The sequence below is a fragment of the Diorhabda sublineata genome, chromosome 8 (assembly GCF_026230105.1).
Source record: "Diorhabda sublineata isolate icDioSubl1.1 chromosome 8, icDioSubl1.1, whole genome shotgun sequence".
NCBI classification, from domain to species: domain Eukaryota; kingdom Metazoa; phylum Arthropoda; class Insecta; order Coleoptera; family Chrysomelidae; genus Diorhabda; species Diorhabda sublineata.
In genome coordinates, this window is record NC_079481.1 from 20,413,642 (window position 1) to 20,435,678 (window position 22,037).

Sequence of the window (22,037 nt, forward strand, 5' to 3'; positions counted from 1 at the left end):
AATCATTAAAATTTGACATTTAGAATTGATTTCAGGTTTCTCGGGTTGTTTATGTCGTCATGTAAACTTTAAATAACGCGTGGATTAGATATCCAGATAAAGCTGGATTTACAAATGTTGCATCTTGATTTAAATAAGCAATAAATAAAATTTAGTGATTCCACAACAAGCTACAATGCTTTAAATTATTCTCTAATAAATGAAATATAACTTAGAAGTCAAGTAGAAATAAGAATCTTTTCTTGAATCTTCTCTTCAAAATCAACTAATCGTATCTTCTCTTGGCAGCACAGCTACTTTTAAATTCGTTTTGAAATTTTGATGTATTTTTTCACGATTGAATCAGTTTGTCATGTCTTTCTCACACTATAAATTGAACCTTTACTCTATATACCAAGTGACCAGGAACAGGAGGACTGGAACAAGCTAATATAAACTGTGTTTGAAAGGTTTGCAACATTCAGAGATCTTTGTAAATTGAACTTTATAGAGTAAACCGCATAGACTCTAGAGAGGTAGCTGACATTGCAAAGTCCTTGCTATCTCTCTGGTCAACAGTCCGAGGTACACAATAGATCTATTAGTGGTAGTCTTTACGCCATAGCTCATCTAATCTAAACGCTAACATACCGTTTTGTATTTTTTAAATTATCCAAGTTATCATGGAAATATTTGCAACTGTTGGGCTTGATTTCTTCGTATCATTGTGTGTACTACAAGGATTATATTGAAAAATTCTATATAGAACCAAACAAAATTTCAATGTCAAACCATCTTATTACTCAACATATTCTCCTCTTAATTGTCTACATTTATTACAGCGAACCTGCAACGTCTCTAGACCTTTCAAAAAACATGTTTCTTCTTGCTCTGCAAATCAGACCTCCACAGCTTATATTACCTCCTCGTTGGAAGAAAATTTACGACCATTTAAACTTTTTTTCAGTTGAGGAAAGCGATGATAGTCGGACGGAGCCAAATCTGGTGAATAAGGGGGGTGTTCTAGTAATTTAAATCCTAAATCACGAATTTTTTGCATGGCAAGATGAGATTTGTGTGCAGTGGCGTTGTCCTGCAAAAACAAAACACCTTTGGATAGCTTTCCGCCACTTTTGTCTCTAATTTTCTCCCATAGAGTGGTCAGTAATAGTAATCTCCAGTTATTGTTCTACACTTATCCAAAAATCAATCATGATTACTCCATGGCAATCTCAAAAAACTGAAGCAAGAACTTTTCCTGCAGATTTTTGGACACGAAACTTCTTAGGTCTTGGAGAACCAGGGAGTCACCATTCCATTGTTGTTTTGTTTCTGGATCGTAGAAATGTACCCAAGTCTCATCCATAGATATGAATTCGGCTTAAAAGTCCACATCGTTTTCAAATCGAGCACAGATCGAACGCGATGCTTCTACCCTTGCACGCTTTTGGTCAACATTCAAACATTTGGACATCCATTTTGCAGCAATTTTTCTCATCTCCAAATTGACGTGAACTATATGATAAATGCGTTCGTATGAGTGCTTCAGTTTTAGCCCAATTCGACGGTCTGATAAAATCATGTCATGAACTGCATTGATATTTTCGGAGACTGACACAGAAACTGGCCTTTCCGATCGTTCATCATCTTCAATGGAAAATTTACCTCTTTTTAAGCTTACAGTCCAATTTTTCACGAAGGATATTGAACACCAAGGGTAGTAAGCTTATCTTCGTAAATCTGCTTACCTCTCAACCCTTTAAATACAGGTACTTGATAATGGCTTGATACTCCAATTATTCGATTTTCACAATTTCGGTGGACATCTTTTTTCTTTTAATTTATTGCGTAGCTCTGGTTTACTATTTTGACGTCAAACTTTACACTGACACTTCTGATAAGTTATTGTTCGTTGCTACGGTAACGCAATATTTTGTTTATACATGGAACTTAGTTTGATTGTTAACTTTTATGTAAGTTTTTCCTACCCATTAATTGGCAGTGGTGTAGTGTAATTAAGTAAATAAATAATTGCGAAAATTGAATCTGATGATATTATTATTGAAAATTCCTGTACGCACATTCGAGTATAAAATGTCAAAATTTTTCCCAAAAACGTTAATTAGTAGTATTAGTTTTAATCCACAAATGAATTTAATTTAACGTAAATTAATTGTGAACGTACTGCGAACGTGTTGTCATACGAGTGCTATTTGAGTTGTTTATAGATACTTGAAACATTTATCTTGATTAAAAAATGGAATTAAATCGCGAATCTTTTTCGTGAAAAAATTTTCCATGACTTTCGACGTGGCTTGAACCATCGCCAGTTGGCGGATCAACTCGTTTCGACTTTTAGTGATGAAGAACCATCTCAAGCTACCGTGTACCGCTTATGTTTCGATTTCAATCGTAGTTGCACTTCGCTGTAGAATGAATTTCGTGAAGGTCGTCCAAAATCGGTTGTAGGGCCAGAAATCATAAATGCCGTACAATTTTGCAAGATCTTTATATGTCATACCGTTAGATTTAGGCATACTTGGACATTATTTCCGCTCGCATACATACACTATTGCATGAACGTTTGGCTATCTAAAAGTTGTTTTTGCGTTGGATACCGCATAATTCGACAATCGCTCCAAAAAAGTTCGTGTCGGTTGATGAAAAGAAATGGGGAAAAATTCAATCGCGGTGCTTCAAAATGGCAGACGACGAATCATGGATCTATGCATATGATTCGGAAATTAATCGACTGTATGGGTCTTTCTAGACGAGTCAAATCCAACACAAGTTCTTCGCGCACGAAGTATTTCTAAGCAAATAGTCGCCTGTTTTTTCGAAATAACTGGACATATGTTGCGCCGTTTTGTTTTGTCAGAATTGTTTGAAGAAAACAAGGGCACTTATCGCAGAAGACGAATAATTCTCCACCACGATAATACGAGCTCTCAGTCATAATTTTAAACAAAAACGTTTCTGAACAGTCAACACATCGAAAAATCCGCCATACAGTCTTGTTTGGCACCCAATGATTTCTTCTTATTCCGGCTGATTGCGAAATTAACGTTTGTCTACACCTGAAGAAGCGTTCAAATCACATTTTTTGGAGGTACCTCAATCGGAATGGAAAAAATGCTTCGACAATTGATTCAAACGCATGCCAAAATGTATTGATCTTAATGGAGAATATTTTTAAAAACAATGAAGCTATACACAATTAGAAATTTGTTTTTATTTTTTTTTATTTGTTTTTATGTTTTATTTGTTTTTATTTGTCTGTTTCAAAACTTAGTGGCATCCCTTGTAGAACATAAAATACGTGATCAATAACTGACATTATGTATTATTCATATTTACAATTTTTTACTAAGCATAAGTTTTTATTACGAAAAAAGATTATTTGAACTCCCTCTCCAAATTTCAACAGCAACTTCCTGGACACCTGGTATATTTTAGGTTATTATTTTTCAAATGATGATAATTGAATACTTTGCTTCATTACCACTGTTTCAGTTCGCTTCAAAATCAAATAAAGATTTTTTTCAAACATTGTTTTCGTTCTTCACAGCTTAAGTTTGGATTTCGTCAAGAGTTCTTTTCATGTAACGTGTTCGAAAAGTGCTTCTTTGTTCCCGTAACAACACTCTCAAAGGTCGTTAATTTCAATTTGTTTGATAATTTATAACACTTCTTTCAGCGAGTTAAAGTGAGACAGATTTATGGACTCGTCTTCAGACAAATATAAGGGGAAAATTACGAACAAATCGGCAGAACCACTCCACTGGCATTAAAGCGATAATTGAATTAACATTGATTTTCACTTAATTTCAATTAAGGCGCTGTCCTATAAATTCCCGTGAATTGTTTAATATATACTCATTTTAATTGATTGCGATCCTCATAAGTTTCAGAGTTTTAGGAAAGTTAAACTTTAGTTTATCGCGTATTGGCCAACGCTCCAATCATTCGAGCTGCAAATCTCAGATTTATTTGTATTTACAGAAATTCATTTGGTATAATAAACAGAATAGACTTCCCCATAACAAAATTATTAGTGTGTATTAGAAAAGTGAAAAAGCTTAGAAAATAAAAATTTGAGTTGAGTAAAATTATTTTTATGTATTTTATTCCTATGTACTTAGTGCAGTCCACTACTAGTTCGTAGCCTAAGAAAAAAATCTATAAATGAAAAAATCTACGATTATTTTTCAATATACGACGTTTGTCCGCATAATAGATGTAAAACTTGGACAATATCTTTATTTTTACAATTATTCAGGTATTACAATATGATCTCCTTCAAAGTACTCTTCCCAAGACTAGTTGCATTTCTGCCAATGCCATTGTGATGCTATTCAGTTATCGTGTCTTTTCTGTCTTAATGGCTTCCGCATCTCCCAGTCGCTACCCCTAAATAATCATTCTGTATTTTGGCTTGTTATGTATTTTGGCTGTTAAGTGTGTGTAGGTGCATTATGTGATCTGTCTACTTCCTTGTGCCAAATCCAGTCGAACTCAGCACACATAAGCTCTGAGACGTCTCAAAACTACAACATAAGAATTTCCGTTCAATCTCTGGCCGGGAGAGATAAATTCCTTGTGAACAATGCCCGTAGAATCAAAGAAAACTATTAACTCGTTCCCTCTTCCCTCCTTTGCTTCCAACCAATCCTCACAGCACTCAACCCCCTTTGCTTTCTGTTCTGGAGTCAAGAGCATCGGTGCGATTCTTGCACACAATTTCTCCATTTCAAGTTTTTGTGTCAGAATTTCGTGAACGATTGTTTTGGGAATTGACAGCTCGTCAGCTATTATTCTAACTGTCAAAGTATTGTCTTTAAGAACACAAGCCCGAATTCGCTTAACATTTTCATCAGAACTTGATGTCGACGGGCGTCCCTTTCATTTCTTCTCGGAACATTTTAACCCTTTGTTCAGAGAGAGCTCCATGCCATGACAATAACTTTCAACAAGCAGCTGCTCACTCCTACTTACACGCAAAGCGCTCTGACGACAACCTGTAAATTAAAGTTATTATTCAACTTTTAAACGTATTTTCCCTTTATTTCCACATACTTTTTGAACGTCTGACTAAAGTTTCTAAGTTACTATAAAAATATGATGCAACTTAAGAGTCAAAATGTTCATACACCGCATGGTTAATTTCATCGTCGCTGTTGAATATTTTACCATTAATAAACACAGCATTGCGAACAAAAAATAGTCATTGTCGGACTGGACCAAATCAGAACTATATAGTTCACTGTGAAGCAACACTCGTGTACATTAGCCTTGGAAAGCCATCACTTTTTTGGTGCTTCTTGGGACCTTTGTTTTTTGGCACGGGCTCTCCTTACAGATGACACTACAAGGAATCTCTTTTGGATGTCGATTTATAGTAAGAGACCATAGTTTCATCACCAGTTACAAATGATTGGATAACATTTCCTTAGACCTAGCGGCAAAACATAGAAGAAGCTGCTTTTGCACTGCGCTTAGAATTCAGACATCCATCTTTCACTCATTTTTGTCATATTAAATACTCATATAGGATTCTTAGAACATTCATTTTGAAAATGCCGGTGTGGCATTTTTCAGGCGCTGGTAATGAAACAATTTCTTTTATTATTTTAATGTTTTCTGAAGTAATCATCGTCACAGAACCTCCTGCAAGTGGGTCATCTTCAAATGATTCTCGTCTCCAGCAAAACAACTTAGACCAATTTTTAATTGTTGAAAATGAGTGTCACTAGTCACCGTAAATATACCTTCTATTCTTTTTTAGTGAAAACAATACGAAACTTAATTCGAGACATTTTTCAAAACAACAACTCGACTGAGTGGTCCTTCGAGGTCCATTATAATAAAATGGAACGAATCAGCAAGTTGAAACTTTGTGTAAAGCTTGCTGAGACTTGTTACTGAAGCGAGCATAAACATTTTTGCGAACACACTCTATTCCCTATAGGAGCCACCGTATTACGTATCTTTAAATAATAATAAAGAATGACATATCTGATTGATCGATGAGTTCTGTCATTTTAAAAGAGAAACACTATCCATATTCTTTTTTTTTATGATAAGTCTTCAGTCTCTTGTATTGATTTAACATCATGGAGGTGGACTCAAGTCTCATCAACAGATAAAAAACTATGCACAAAATTATTTTTATCCTATCTAAAAAGCTCCGAATGTATGAAAGTCACATACTAATGTGTTTTTATTTCGAATTTATAAAGGCAGCATCCATTGTGCACCCAGAGAATATATGAGTTTTTTATGCGCATTGGTCACCCGTGCCGACAATTGTAGCAGCTACTATTTGTAAACATCGCTCATCGAAACGGTGGTACATTTTATGGATCACTTTTTAATTTGGATTTTTTTTTTAATGCACAAAGTCGAGAAATAGTTTATAAAGTATTCAAATTCAAAATATCGGAGACAAAAGTGCTGAAACCTTATTTCCTTTCGCAAAAATACACATAAATATTGTCCAATCAGGTTTGTATTAGCCGAAGAATTACTCAAAATTGGTGAGTGTAAAACAAAGGGCTCCTATTCTTACTTCTATGTATTTTGTATTTCTATTCCAAGATATTTTTAAATGTTCTTACCGTTTTAATCCTATATCTCTATTTCTATGTTTAAAGTTTCTTGTTTGATTGCCATTACTTCAGTCTTTTCTACATTTACTGTCAAACCAAACTGCTTCAGTGTGTTGTTTCAAATGTCAAAGTCAAAGCATATGCTCCTTCAAATATTCTCACTATTTGCAGGTTTTTATAACCAACGTACAATTGGTTTTTTAGGATTTTCTCGGAAATTTTAATACACAGTAATAATTATTCTTCTATAGTGATTACATTGCTTGTTATCTCCTGAATGGGTAATACCAAATACCACTCAACATAATTATAACTATTTTTACAACGAGACTAATATATTCCAACTTCAAGTTCAAATAGGCTTTAGTTTCGGCGATAACCTCTTTATCGGTCCATCGAAGCTCAATTCATGCAATTATTGCTATTGCTTTTATTGATGTTAGTGTCTTGATGAAGCAGCACTTTTTTTTCAAAAAGGCCCGTTTTTCGCGACTTAGTCTTTCAAATGCTCCAATGACGTTACATTGTTTATGAGTATAGTCGTTGCACATTATACCGCGCATTTCAAAATTCTGATGCCATAACCAGTTGAACCCAGAGTTGATCAGAAACTTAAGACAGCTTAGAGTATATAAGAAAGGTCGCTGACCTAACTTTGTTTTACCGATATTACCACGGTAGATGCTCTTTCGAGCTGTGGAAACTAATTCAACCTAGAGCAGTATTTGCAAGACCAACTCGACAAGCAGACGTGGCTCATCAACACCGAGTTCAGCTACAGACGCCCAGAACGGCAATTTATCGTACCAATGCATGTCTTTCCCGCACACTACAACCTAAAGAAGTTCAAGATAAATATCCACAGGCATCTCCACACGGCAGGCACCACTCGAACTACTCGAGTGTAATAGGGTTTACCCTCTTGTTCTTTTATCCGTAGAGTCTCAGCTGTCTCAATTATTTTTTGATGTTTCACCATCCTCGGTGTTCATTTTGCCTCGTTTAAACTTAACAAACCACTTGACAACAATTGATTTTCCTGGGGCAAATTTCGAATAATATTTATCTAGCCAAGACTTGGCTTCAATAGAATCTTTTTTCAAACACCACTACTTCATCAACCCACGAAATTCCTTTTTACATTTTTTTTTCAAACTAACAAAAGTTACTTAAATGTTCACGATGTTATCTGGGAAAGTCAGGAAGGAATTAATGCCATAGGTATGGATTTAATTGCACTAATTATGTCTTATTTGAACTACATTACTTCTTAATATACTAATTTTACACCAAAACTAATTGCCTTCACATTTGTCTGGTAGTAAACAATTCTCGCACGTTTATTGAAATACATTTTCAAATAGATTGTTTTAAATGTTTTCTTTATGAGATATTCATTATTTACGGTAATCTTCTTTAGCCATGCACCGAAACTACCAAAAATGTTGCGTTTACGAGCTCAATAAACAGTAAACGACTATACTATGATTATTTGTAGGATGATGAGTCCACTCAACTCCTCTACACATGCTGTCGCCGAATTCCTAAAAATTCCGATCAATCATTTTCAGACCTTTACCAGAGACATTAATCTCCTGATCGATTTTCAAATAGCCCGTTAGAAGAAGTTGTATTATTGGAAATGACATGTCGTGACACTCTTAACACGTTAAAATCAGTTTACTCGCCTATTGTAGTGAACAATTTGATTTTTATTTATGATCGACGGTTCTGCATCACGGGCAAGAGATTGGTATAAATTCTATTCAGCAAATTTCACTTATGGAGTCAACAACCGACAAAAAACTTACCTAAATTTATATAGAGAATACACTATAAATTGGAGATGTTATTTTATATTTTCTGATATCTTTTAATTATACTACTTTCTATTTTTTGTAACTATATATTCAATTTCTCTTTTATATGTGTTTATTACCAAATTCTCTTGATTTTGCTTCTCTTTTAATTCCATTTTAACCACTAAAATTATTTTACCGTACTTGTTATACTTCAAAAATATATACGGTATCAGCTATCAATTAAATTATCCGTAGTTGTATTAACTATAAATTTCACTCACGTTATTTAGGTCTTTCTATCATTGAAATCTTTCTCGTGGATATGAACCAATTCTAGGAATTCACTTTTTGATTCCGCTTCAAGAATTTTTATACCATTTTTTTTTATAATTCATGGTTTGTTAATGCAGTTTAATTTTTTTATATTTATTAAATACTGAGATGTCTGTCTTATGTAAACAGCGTTAAAATTATTACAAGATACTTTATATATAAGATTACTTTTATTGTTTTCGGATGTTTTAGATAGTACAGTGAAATATTTCGATGATGTGAAATGTCCTTTATGACTTATATTAATATCTTATTTATTCAAATAATAAATACTCATTGGGAAAGACCATAAGGTAAAGAACGAAATTGGTCGAAACGTAAATTTTTTACCTGTTTCTAATAGAAGACTAAATTAAGACAAATCCTTATTCATTAATTTCAACCCTTATAAAGATACAAGGTTTCGCTCATCGTATCTTACACTGTATTTTTGTTGTTGTTAATGATTCCATTTTTTATGCTCCTTAAAATAGATAACAAACTCACCAGACGTGTTAATACCGTTGCCTACCAATGCTTTATCTCAAGTTTGATTCCATGACTGGGAGCAGCTTTGAAGACCTTTCATGTGCTCCGTTGTGATATTCTTATGTCAGTATTGGCGTTTTGTGTTCGGAAATATCCTGAAGTACGACGGTGCTAAATGTAGTAAATGAAGCAGATATTAACAGACAGGAAGATTTTTAGTGGCCAATAGAGCAAATCAAAAGCAACTTGTCATGATGAAGTCTCTTTCTTTACATAACAATTTGCAAACACTTTTGTTTTTCCATGTTCACCTGTATATGAGGTAGAAAAAAGTTTCGAGCTTTTCTTATACTCTTACAATCTGCTAACAGACTTTCTTTTTGACTTTTTTTCAACTTGAAACAATAATGCTACAACTCAGCTTCACGACAGACACTGCTAATACAATATCAGTAAAGAGACTATATTAGCAGACTGACAAGCGAAAACGCGTTTAAACTTGCTTGTTTGAAGACATGCTTATATAACGATACTAGTGGAAATATATGTAGCGTAAGTAAATACTTTTAGAGAAAAAATCATTCATCAATTTTTATCAATCCACGTATTTTTCTCTTTCTACTCTTGTAGCTTTCTGTCACATTTAGATCCATTTTTGCCATATAATGTAAACTTACTAATTCAACAATAAAAAGGTTGTCGAGCTCGCCATCAAAACAACTAATGTATGAAACAACTCCTTATCTATGGGTTTTGTTTATGACGCAATTTTAATTTTTTACTTATTTTCACTATGCGATTAAAAATGTTCACAACAGACTATAAACTTCAAATAAATATCATTAAGTTGCTCTGATGAAATAAGAAGAAGTATAACAAAAGTTATAATTTTGTGTGAATTTATTTCTTGAGGCTAAATTGTACTCTGGTTCGAATCAACGTTGCCATAATCAATCCCAGTGAACAAAGTAGTTATAGATCAATATGTATAAATTTAAATCAACTATATTTCTATAGGCGATGGTATTTAATTGTAAAGTATAAATGAATAAGAGATAAATCAAGAAACAATTAGGGATATCACAAAAATTATGACTTTTATTATATTTTTATCCCGCATGCTAATAAAAAATTCCATCACATCAAAATTCTTTTTTAAACATTGTTCTTATCAAAACATTTTGTTTCAGGTAAGTGAAGCTGAACGTCAAACTCGTAAGTTAACCATTCTTAATCATCATTTTGCATTAGTTGAAAATAGAACATAGCAAAAAATAATTGAAACGAAAAAAGAACTGAGAATCTGGAAATGTTTCTTGCTGATACAATTTTATAAATTTGACCTACTCAACAGATCCCTTGATCTTTATGATACTGTTTGAATAACTGTATGCCTCTAGACCTTGTTTTATTATTCTTTAGAAGTTTGCAGAAAAATGCTGAATTTGTATTTACTGTTTATTTTGGTCTACTTTTAAGGTACTGCAAATAAAACCTTCAACTTTTCTTTTTTCGGTATACAGATGCTCCAAAACTTAAGGTACAATAAAATCTGTCTAACCGATGTTGCTAAAAGTCAGTTTTATAGAAAGTGCGAAATAAAATGAAATTGATTTATAATTTTATACGTAGAGTTACTGTAAAATGTTTTTCGTTTTATGACGAAGGGTTTAACCTAGAAATTCACAAACGTTTTAAACCGTTACAATATAAAAACGTTTATTACTTCATTTTATATATAGGTACTTTAATCTTTACTACATCGAGTACTGTTATATCTGCATCTACCAGTTTTACGTTTTATTATATGCTAATTTTAAATAAATTGGGTATTTTGTAGAAGTATTGAAATTCTATAGAAGTACGAGTACTAACAATTCCGGTACCATGTTAACGATGTTGGTTAACGATGATAACAATTGTTTTAACAATATACGAGGCGATGAAGGAACTTAGTGAAAAATTTCTAGACTAGTATTGACATTTTACGTCTGTATACATAACATATTTTATTTCATACTTTTCTATTTTACTGAATTTAAAAAGTAGTTATTATGCGTCAAGAGAAAATAATACGTTATTGGAGAATTATGGGAATATATCTGACATATACGCTCGCGCACAAGGCACAATTAATAAAATGCTTTTAATAGAGTTAGTGTCTTCTTGGGAAGGCATTAGCTTTATTAAAATAGACTTCTTTTTTTAATATACTCACGTATTTTCAGAAATGACGACAACAGAATATTGGCTGTAATACATATAACCAAAATTCTGGTGTTTGCTGTATAGTTTAGTTATTTTTTTAATTATTGATTTGTATGCAATTGATTTTGTTTTCGTTACGAGGACGATATTATGTTGTTTGGAGAAATGAAGTTTTAATTTTGTAACCCCCATTAGAAAATTGGTTTAATCAAGTGGATATCATGCAATATTACTCTTTCAAGGGCTTCAAGCTGTTCCTCCAAGATGCACTAATTTTATTTATCTAAATCCGCTATCAAATGTGACACTTTAATTCACTCCTTGACATTAGGAAACGTTACAATTTTCATAACCTTCATATATCAGTTATGAAAAATAGTTATGTGAAAATTTTACGTAACTGTTTAAATTTCAAAGACAATTATTTCATTAATTAAGATGACTCATTATTTTAATTCATTTGTATTTTAAGATTTATAAACATTGAAAACAACACTATTTAAGAAACAGTTATTTAAAGTAAGTTCATTTCCTAGATGAATATTCTTTTGAACTTCTTGTCTAATGTTAATTTCATTTGAAGCTGTGATATCTACATGCATGCCAGGGGTTTGACCCAGAATGTTTTCTGAAATTCTTCTCCTATTTTCTAATGAACTCTCGACATAGCCTTCGATTACACTGTTGGATTTCTATCATCCTCCGTGTTGCACTATTTTCAAAATGTCCGCTCCTGAGACTGCCAAAAGAGACGCTGACGACAATGCATCTTATTAATAACGAAAAAAAATATACATCGAATTTTAAAATTAAATATATAAAGAGTTTTTCAAGTTTAGTGACTACATTTGTAAGAAGGTTAATAACAGTTGTCAAATTTGGTGGCACATGGAGTTTGAATAGTTTTGTATTTATTAGTGGAACAATTGTTAAAACAATGGTAAAATCTGCGTTATTCAGAGAGCAGAGGATGTTTGTTTTTCGAAATTTGAGCTATATAAGAAATGAAGATAAGTTGTATAAAAAATTAGTTGAGGATGACATATAAGAAAATATTTCATTGCAAGTACAAGAACTTATTTGATCTAAAAATAGAAATAAATCATCAAAACTATCTCTATGTGATATGCTTTAACAGAATAATGTATTTGTCATCACTTCTTCTAGATTTCTTATTTGAAATATTTCATAGCAAGATTAGGTACTTATATAGAACAGGAAATTTCCAAATGGTATGAGAAACTAATTTTCAATAGACAACCTATCATAGTTAATCGTCATTCTCAAAACAGAAATTTCAGTACTACTACTAGAAATCATATGTGATATAAAAATACTTTAATCATTGAACTATTTGCATAATTTTTATTAAACATTATTTGTAGCAAAAAAAACATTTTACAGTATATCAGAATTATTAATTACATTGTCTACTATTTACTAGAAACACTAAATGAATTTATATAAGTTGTAAATAATTATTCAGATTCTGCCTTACTGTCATCACTAGAGAAAGAAACGGTTATCGGTTCCATGAAATTATCCACAATCATATCTTGAACACCTCATCCTCTTCTTTTATGACATGTGCAACACAATTTTGTCAGTGAATTTTTGTCACATTTTACAAGGTTTGTATTAGAAGATCCTTTATATCTTGTAGTCTTAAAGTAGTATTTTTGGTTGCCACTTCATTTCTTACTTTTTTCATGAATACTACGTCGAATTATATTTTTTGTTGCATCGTCGAAGATTTCTACAATTCTTAGATGACCTCCAAGATAGTTAGAACAGACAATTATGCCAGTGTTAATATTTTCTTTAATAATTGGGAACACAGTCGATCTAACAAAGCCTAAACAATTAAATTTGTATCCACTAATTTCATACAAGTGCTATTTTCGATAACTTACCCTACGATTTTACAATTTTAAACACAATGTCATTCACCTTTATCTCTGGTTCATTATCTGAGATTTGTTTATACAAATTCACAATGTTTTGCTTCTCTGTAAACGATTCCTGTAGAGTCCACTTTCAAATTACAATTTAGTAAAACAATAACAAGAGCGCACGAAATAACAAAAAGGACACTATTTGTTTACATTTTGCGGTTTATCAATCAGGAATTTACAGAACTTCAAACTAAATCAGTCCTCCTATAGTTTAAAAACAGAGTGTAGTCTACGTTCAAGAATTAGTACAAACGCTTAAGAATTCAAATTTGTGGTGCAAATATTCTTTCGCCGCAAATTAATTTTGTCAAATCAAACATACTCTCTGTATTTTTTTATCTTGTTAAATAATAAACAACTTTTTACTTCAATAAAGTTAGGTTTAAAAGCCAGTGAAAAATTTAGTTTTTTGATAAATCACGGTGATATCAGATATCTTACACGAAGGTTTACCGTTGATGTTGATAAGAGTGACAGGTTAGAATTAACTTAGTGTTAATTATAATATTTCTGTACAGTAGAGAAAGCATTTCTCAAATGTTTTTAAGTAGGAGACGCATTATTTCTGCCTGCCCTGCCTAATATTATGAAAGATAAAAAATGCGTAAATTATCAAATGATATCAAATACATAAGTGCCAAAGAAATGAATGTATGGAATCTGAAATAGGTGTTGAAGATGGCAATGTATCTTCGGCTGAAATAGTGGACGGAGCTCTACATTTTATAATGGAAAACACTGATGATGTTCAGATATTTAGCTGATGGAAAAAAGCATGCTTGTTCAAGACTTATTATCTGTTTGGGCTTCACACAGTTTTCAACTGTAAGGAGTTGTCAACAAAAGTAGCACTGGATTTAAATTGGAAAGAATGCCCTATCATACTCAGAAGGGACACAAAGCATTTTATTCATTACCAGAGGTCATCAAAAGGCATTACAAAATGCGCTAATAAACCTAAAAAGTGAATAAAATTTCCGCATGCGGTCACGTCAGCGCAGCGTAGTTTACTGCAATCTATTGGTTGAATTTACTAGCAAATATTGGGAGGTAGAGCCTAGCAGAGCTGTACTGTGCCTATGTTAGCTAGTGTCACGCAATGTGATCGATACAGTTTACCACAAGCAGCTTTGAGAATATTTTATAATAAAATAATAATTTTATATGATCGATAACGAAAAAACTTTCATGATTTTAATCGGATTCAGAGTTTATTAAATTTTCATCATATTAATGCTCATGGTTAACTGACAATGGACGGTGAAAAGTCAGAACTGTATATTAATATGCACTCACTTAGGTAACGAAGTTTTTCTCACACGCCTTACCATATGCTGCGCTGCGTCTTCTGCGTCTCAATGCATATCCAGCCTTACGAAGAAAGTTCGTCCTGACTCTGCTATATACGAGTACCACTTTAATTCGACTCACATTTTCTGGCGGACACGTCTTCTACTCACAAATATGCTTCCCGGACTAAAACTGACAACATGATATTGAATTTTTTTAACATTAGTTTGGCAATTTATCTCCAATCATTTGCTAAACATTAAAGGAACTTTTAATAAAAAACGAAAGAACACAATCATTGTTTTTAATTCCTTTGATACTTTTCTTCTGTTCAAAATAGTTGATTAAATCGAAACGGTTGAAAATTTAAACAAAGAAATGACTCTAGTATTATTTTATTGATACTTGAAAATAACAAAGATATTGTTATTCCGATGAAAGTCTTCCTTCATTAAAAATGATTCATTTCACTATATATAATTTCGGATTTTCATGAATTACTTGAAGTATATTTTTGTAATCTTATTGCACAAAATAATTGTAGAGCGTAGAAAATTTCTAAATAAATTCGAAATAACCAAAAGAATCGTGCCAACTTCACATCCATTGAAGAATTGGTTTGTTAGAAACATTTAGGAAGTTCTCCAGATATTGCGTGATATCGTATTAAAGCTGAGTATACTCGACACCTGTTACCCTAAATGAAATATATCTAAATCGTGTGTATACCGAAGTAAAGGAAAATCGAGGAAAATTATTTGGATTATATTTTGCTACGATGAATCCTTACGGTCCTTGTGCCAAATTTATTAATGCATGATGGCCTAATGAATCTAAAGGTTTTGCTTTTATAAATAAACTGTAATTTTTCTGTTTATGTTGACAAAATAGAGGAGAAGACAGGATGATTCAATAATAAATGAGGCGTAGAATTCCAAAACCAGCCAAGTCCATTTTTAAAAATTTTTCACAGCTGGCCGATAAAGGTCACATATTTTTGTGTTATCAGTGAACAGCTGATGTTATCTCTTCTTTTTTTCTTTGCCACTTAGATACCAGTCCTCTAACAGCAATACAAAATTTTCGAGAAAAAAAATTAATTTACCTAAGCCTGGCAGCCAAATTCTTTTTGAACTTTGCTGGTTTTGGAATTCTACGCCTCAAATGTGAATCATTCACACAGATACACGTGAATCTGAAATATGAAGATTATAATCACACTCAAATAAATAATGCTCTCTCCTGAGATACGGGGTGTTTTAAATCAAAATATCAAAATTGGTTTTACTCGACCATATAAAAATTTACGCTGTAGTATCCGCCTCACATCATCAGTACAAACGAAGCGTCTATGAAGAAGCGTCATTCACAATGAGACTGCTTGATATCGATCTCCTGCATTGAATTATCGATGTTAGTACAGGCACATAACATAACATAAATTGTGGAAAATGCGACGTTTCTTTTGCTAAAAGTTAAATTATTCTTTCCCTCAAGTTCTTCTCCTTAAGACGGCAACCAAAAAGTACTGACTTTTATTTTGACAACCACTAATCACAAATTAAATCATTTAATAATCAAATGTGGCTCGCGCATACTTTTTCTCCTCTTTTTCATCCACTGAAGCAATGATACCCTACAGCTGAAAATATACACATGGGGAGCCACTGTTTATCTAGATCTCCGATTATAATTCTAAAATATATGAAATAAGCCTCTTTTACATTTTCAAAAAATGGTCAGGCTTGTTGTAGCGCCTATAACTTGCCATTTTTCTTGTAAAAAGTTATACGGAACTATTCATTCTAAAACTCAAATGTAAAAAAATTATCTACCTGCTGCAAAAACATTTAAAGAAAATATCGAAAAGTGGTACGAATTTTGTAGGACAGTGTGATTCGTCTTTCAATTTTTATCTGGAAAATAATATCTACCAAATATCTACCAAAATATGACTTGACATTGACAATTTGCGTATTTATATTAAGTAATAGGTCATAATGAATTTTAACATAAAATCAAAATAGAAATCTCTCTTAACATGAAAAACAGAGCTATAAATTTTACTATTTAGGTCTTTTCTATCATTGCTAGCTTTCTGGTTCTTATCAATGTGATTTGAAAAAATTTTCTTTTTCGTTTCTGCAGATTTATTTTTTTTTATCATATTGATTACCTTTTTGTCTATTTCTAAATCCCGAGATGTTTGTCCTATATAGAGATATAATATCACTTCTTTTGTTTTAGATTTTAGTTTATTTTAGTTTACTGAATTTCAATAATGTATTATGTCCTTTATGACTCATATACTGATATCGTATTTATTAGAATATCTCAATAGTTGTTGGGAAAGTCCTTGTACATATCTCCTGTTGAGAACCATAGTAGCGTAAGTCCAAAAACATCATACTGGAGAAAACAGCAATTCAAATTTTTATAAAACTTCAAACTAAATCAACTCGGCAACAGATTCCGTTGTAATTTTTTTTGCTTTTGTTCTTCAAGAGTTAGCCTCTTTCCTAGACATAACAAGGGTAATAGTTTAAAAAAAATCAGGCGCCGTTCTCACCCTAAACGTGAGGCTATTTTGCTCCCCTCTCTCATGGCGAATATCGCGCTCTACAGGCAAGGCTTTGAAATAACTTTTCGCCACTTCTGTACATAAAATATAGGTCATCCTATTGTTGTTTGGAACTCGAAAATCGATTTTTTGTAGTTTCGCCACTATGATTCTCAATAGGCGATATGTTGAGAATTTTTTATATTTTGATGTTTAGTTTCTGTTTTGTGTTTTAATTGAAAAGTTTTAGTTTATACAAATAATGAACACATTATTTTGTTTTTTTAACCCCTTTCCCCTTCCAAAATTAATAAGCACGCCTTCAGTTTCAATATGCAAAGCTTTATTGAACTCTAAATCATTTAATGTGTGACTCAACCTTATGTGTGACAGCCAACGGTAATAAAAGTCCACCGTTATTATTTTGGAGTTACAAATAGTGTATTAAACTGAGCACACTACTCGCTTGCTTTACATTTAAAAGTATTTTCTCATAACATTTTTCACGGTGCAAAACGAATAAAAATGTTTTGAAAATGTGTGAGCTTCTGAACTCGATTTATAAGCCCCCACTACGAATTACAATACCGTATTATACTAAAGAAGACGGGCGGGTCGTAGACCTGGTAGTCCATGAGCTCATGTCGTATTTTTCATGAAGTGTTTGATGAGTCATTAAACTTTGTTGGAAACTCAATAAACACATATATGACTGGCTGTCTGGTTTACCTGGTACAGTGTATTCAAGTAAATGGCTGAATTTTTCTTTAATAGTGTTCAATTCTATTAATATAACCTAATATTCTTGTAAAAAGATAGACTGTTTTTCCAGGGTTTATTTCAAATGATTGTAATAAATGTTGCGTAGACATGAGAAAATGTTTTACTAATCTTTGTGGTTTCGTTGGTTGCTGCACACGTGATTTTGCACAGCATTATTAATTGGACACATTTTCTAAAAAACATTCATTCATTGTATTTAGTAAATTAGATAAAAATGTAATTTATTCAAATATACAAGAATAATCGCAGCTAATGGTAAAAAAGAAGTAATTTTTGGGCTGATAGGAGTGAAAACAAATTTGTAATTAGTTTGTTGATTATATTATCAGAATATTTGACAGTGAAAAAGTATTTATTACAAATATTTAAAACTTTTTTTGGTCACTGATCCCTGATACGTCACCAACGATGAATTCAGCACTATCAAACAAATCACTACTTTGAGGAGTAGGCCCTTTAATCTTAAAATAAATCTCATCAAGAGAAAACAATCACTACCTATAATAGGACAAAAATAATTCTAAAATACTGTTTGGAATATACAATCTCCACCCAACCACTTACATTCATGAGTTAAAAATTTTGAGAATGTTTGGCATTTCCATAATGTAATAATGAGTGGACCCCTTGTGTAATATTATGACACGAAATCAATAGAATATCGCGATTCCAATTTGAAAATATAGCTGTTGTCACCAGTAGCAAACGATAGAATGGTGAGTGTGGTATATCTTAAGAGGTCACTACATTCCCCACGAAATCGTTGTAGTTCTACAGAGCTTTAAAATACCTGGACGGGGTGCTCTGTGTACCAAATAAGGAGGGGGGTCGAGGGTCGCCGCACTTACCGTGTCTGCTTTTACCTTTGTAAGCTGACTGGCTTTTCCTATACAGAAAGCTCACATTTGGACTGAAGGGAAATTAGATGAGGTCAACAGTTGATGTTAACAACTATATTGAATAAAGAAAAATAAATGATTAACAAATATTCAACATTGTGAAGAAAATTAAATCTGCTTATGATAATATAATAATAGAGATATAAATGTATGCTCTATTATATGAAACGGGGACGAATTTTAGAATATAGGCTATATTTGAAAATATTACAACACTGTTAATATTTGTTAATTCAGAAAATTCACAAATAACTGATCCCTTGTAATCATTGCTAGAATAAATACTGTGAAGCTGAAATAGTGTAATTATAGTCTATTTATTGCTAATGTGAAAAGAGAAATGTTTAATCCCTTCGATAACAAAAGGGGCTGAAGTGCAAATTGATAATAAGGAATCAAAATTAATGTACATACTATAATCTCAAAATTGCAATCGCTTTGACAATGGATATTCTGCATTACAATTTCAATAGAACTTTTCTCTCTTAATTAGTCTTTCCTAAACATTTGTAGTTTTAACATATTATTATTTGAGCAGAGATATCTACCTTTCTACGCCTTTCTTGACATTGTTCTGATCAAATACAACATCGAGTTTAGTTTGCTGTTGTTAGTAATAGTCAGTGATGGCACACAGATCAGTGAATCATTTAAAGTATAGATAAATAACATTATACAAAAAATTAATCCCTAAATGGGACCGGTTACTAAAATGAATAATACTAAGAAAATAATGAACGTACTTTATATATATTATACATAATTTCAAATGTTTTTTTTATAATCAAAAGGTAGGTACTTTTAGTAGTGTTTCCCTTTCAGTTAGTAGTTAGTCGTGAGCTATACTAGTGTGAGGTGTATTAAAGGCCAAATTATTATTGAAAACAAGTTTTGTGAACAATAACGTACCCAGTTGAAAAAAGACGGCTACATCTATCAACATATGCCCAAAAAGTGATTTTAACTGTTTTTAACCGACTTTATAGTAGAGGAATATCCAGAAGAGATGAAATTCAGGAAACAATGTTTTTCTCAAATACTTTTCAAACTACACTTTATAAAATTCAAAGGTGTGACAATGAGACGAAAAAGAAATGTTTCAGAAAAGATTAACTTTAATATCCGAAACAATCGCAGTATGTTCGCAACATCAGTCAAATCTTCAAGGTATTCTTTCTGCTTTATTTTTAGCTTCTAGATGACGAATGCTTACTTTCCCGTTTTACAATGCCACAATTATATGTTTCGAATTATAAATTACAACCAAATAATCACCATAGTTACCATAGAAACTGTAACAACCGTAGGCCTTCGCTTTGATTATTAGTAACCTCCGCGCATTATTGCATTTTTTATAAATGCCACCTGATAAACGAAACCACAAAATTGCCCGCCGGTTTCACCGAGCTGAAGAATGATCCATTACAGTGGCTGATTTAATTACTTTATAAATCGCCGTCTATCTGATTATTGTTGCACATAAATTCACACGAAATTTTTTTTAAAACATTGTGCTGACTTTGAATTTGTAAACCTTAGTTAATTAATTGATCGTTATGCCAAATCAAAAGATTGTTTGAATTGATCTCCAAAAGGGCATGCGTCAATTGGTGATTTTAATATTCACATTAACATTTTTACTTCTGTTACGATACGCCAACTAGTAATCGTGGTTATCATGAAGATTAGACAACTCGTAACGGAAGATTATGTAGTAACGTAGTAACATAATCCGCAGCCAGTGGGAGTGCAAATAATATCACACTTATTTCTATCCGTATTAAACTTATCACATGACCACGTAAGATTTATTTCCATATTTTCAAACTATTGAAACCCTATGTAAAAATGGCATTTCTAATAATTGAAATTACTACTTTGGAATAGTTAAGTTAACTTTTTCAAAAGGGTTTGCAATTGTCTTTTTAATGTCAACTTAATTCACGAATATTGTTGTACCCAGGCCAAAAACGGATGAATCACATCCTGAGAATGCAACATGAACTCTCGGACTATAGAGAACCGATTTTATAACTTCTGTTTGTCTCTTATACAGAAACATGGGTGGACATTCCAAAATTATTGCCTTTGATTAGTTCTGGATGTATAAAGTAACTGCATTTTGTGTTAAGATAAACCGTAGGTACCATTGCTATAAAACAAAAAGTCGTTTGTATGTATTTTAAGCTTATGAACGAAGGATTTAGGACAATTCTATTACTAATTGAGAACACACCAATTATATTAATATTTTATTGTCTGCTTAATTATTTAATTAATTATATACATACTTGCCTGTCCAACTAATTAGTCGAATTCAATATGTGTTTGTCGTAATTATATTAGTGGCAACGTTCTGAGAACAAAAATATGATTATGTGTCGGTTATTATGGAAAAACGTTTTGTCGGTTGAATTTCAAAGAACGGACGGTCTTTATAAGCGTGATGCTATGTACTTATGAAAGTCATTTTATATGCTCTAATAAATAAAAACTATACGTTAACTAAATGTCTCCACTATGCTATAAAACGTATTGATCCATCCATATTTTTATGAAGTCATAACCAGATTTCTTTTATATTACACTATAGACGGATTTGGCTAATCCGCTTCTTTTTATCCTACTTCACATTGAAATAATTTCAGGTACAGTAACTCGCGATAATCCGAGGTAACAGGGGCTAATGGTAAATCAGACTACACGAAAATAAAAAGAAGTATACATTTCTAAGTAAAACGAAGTCGAATTTAATAGATAAATTTCTTCATTTTCTTATTTCTTAGACCTTTTTTATATAATTCTGTTGATACATTATCTTTATTTTTCGTTTCAATCAATTAATATTTGATTTAAAACCATATAATACTGATGATTCGACTTCTTTCAGCCTTTATCAAAATATGAATCATTTTTTGAGATAGATTGGAAAATTTAAGCAAACAGTCGATTGTAACAAATTGTAACACAATTCAACTTCGGGGCCCGATGTTATGTTAAATTAACAGACAAAATAGTCAATGACAATGGCAGTCTTACAATTATTAATAATTATAACAACTAATTTTTAATTTTAAAAATAATATAACTTTGGCAGAAATTTTTTTAAACCATTATAAAAACACAACGAACGAATAACAACTTGTAGTAAA

At 32.0% G+C, this 22,037-nt stretch overlaps 1 protein-coding gene across 14 annotated transcripts in view; it reads left to right on the forward strand.

Annotated features, from left to right (window-relative positions):
* The window catches only part of LOC130447221 (uncharacterized), a 533,966-nt gene that overhangs the window by 336,777 nt on the left and 175,152 nt on the right, over nt 1–22,037 (forward strand). The window contains exon 2 of one of the 14 annotated variants that reach the window (XM_056783921.1): nt 10,381–10,405. The exons of the other annotated variants lie outside the window; for them this stretch is intronic. The gene's annotated coding sequence lies outside the window, so the exon portion shown is untranslated. The remainder of the gene's footprint in view (nt 1–10,380; nt 10,406–22,037) is intronic. 14 annotated transcript variants of the gene reach the window in all.